The following is a 1,697-nucleotide window of genomic DNA, read 5'->3' on the forward strand; positions in this document are numbered from 1 at the left end:
CTTGCATGAATTGGTAAGATTGTAGTTGGAACCATATTCAGTCTGATTTTCTTTTTGCCTTTTCTGAGTGTAACTCTACTCTTTCCCCAATCCATTTTAAGCTTGGCCTGATTAAACCATGGTCTTCCTAACAGTAAAGGGTATGGACTCTGATTTTCCTCCATCTGAAGCACCACTAAATTCACTAGGTAAGACAAACCTGCCACCACTATTTCCTGTCTTCAGAGTATGCCCAATGGCTATATCCTCCTCTGATCAGCCATCTTTACTTGGAATGGCACCTCCTCCAATCTGGGTAGTTTCAGCTTCCTATATAGGAATTCTGGTAATATGTTCACACCTGAACCTCCATCCAAAGAATTGTTTCTTTGCTGAATTGAAATTCTATCTTGGGAACTAGATAGTCCACATCTTCTGGTTCTACTTTGACAACATTAACATCATCTGGCTTCCCCTCTGTATTCAAATCTGACCCCAGAAACTTTGTCAGAACATTCTTTCTGAATTCAGGGACCAAACTGAGCAACTGATCTAATGTGACTGTTGTATGCTCCAATATCCTAGAAATATCTTTACTTTGTTGGATTTGATCCTGTACATGTTTGTCAGCCATCTGCTCTTCCATTTTCTTCTGATCTGATTCTTCCTGAAGCTCTAATACTTTGTTCCTCAGCTTGTGAACTTGTTTGAGCACTTTCTTTCTGCACTGCTGTTGTGCCTCCCAAAGTCTGGGATCCGTTAAAGATAATTCTGAAACATCTAAATCACTTCTAAATTGCTTTCCAGATCTTGTGATAGCCAAAACTTCAAGTGGATCTTCAGGTACTTCCTCTACTTGAATGCATTTAGAGCAGTCACACTCCACATGCAACACCTTTGAATCAGACTAGTCCACTTTCATCTCCTCCATAATGGTTTTCTGTTCCATTTGATCCACAATGACTACATTAGCCTGTGGCATTCTGTTTGACTGAATTGGCTGTTTGCCAGTCGCTTGCCTTTAATTATCATACCTTATAATTGGTATTCCCCTTTCCTCTCTGTGCTTGCACCAAAGTGGGCAATCAGGACCCTGTCTGTGATCTCCTCCACAATAAGTGCAGCTATTCTGTGTTGATGATGATGATGCACAAGCCTGTGGGCCAGGTGGTCCCCAATTCCTTTGCTGGAATCTTTTTGGTGGTCCCCTTGGTCCCCTACTGCTCTCAGCTTGCACAATATTTGCAGAAGTTGGTGGTTGCACTACTTCTGTTCTGTTTTTATGTCTGTACCAGCAGGTACTGTCATCATGATTAGTCATGTTACAAGCATTACAATATCTTCTACTTCTTTCTTGGGTTGATGAAATGCCCATGGTTTTCAGGGTATCAGCAATCATCTTGCCCAGATCCTCTGAAGTCTTCTTCTTGGACTTCGTGTGTTTTTTGGACTTTTCCTTGCTTTTTCCCTTACCTTTCTTTTTTCTCTTTTTTCTGTCCTCATCATCAGAATCTGAATCTTCTTCCTCCTCAGAATCTGAATCTGAATTCTCACTGCCTAAGTCAGAGTCTACATCTGAGTCTGACTCATCATCAGAATCTTCATCTGAATCACTATCAGAATGTGATTTCTTGCTATGCTTCTTGTCCTTCTTACTTTTGTGTTTGCTCTTCTTCTTAGAGGGTGACCCTTTGTATTTCCCCATTCTCTTTTCTGCT

The sequence above is a fragment of the Dipteris shenzhenensis genome, chromosome 4, assembly GCF_047967505.1.
Source record: "Dipteris shenzhenensis isolate YYH24624 ecotype China chromosome 4, Dip_SZ_1.0, whole genome shotgun sequence".
NCBI lineage: Eukaryota > Viridiplantae > Streptophyta > Polypodiopsida > Gleicheniales > Dipteridaceae > Dipteris > Dipteris shenzhenensis.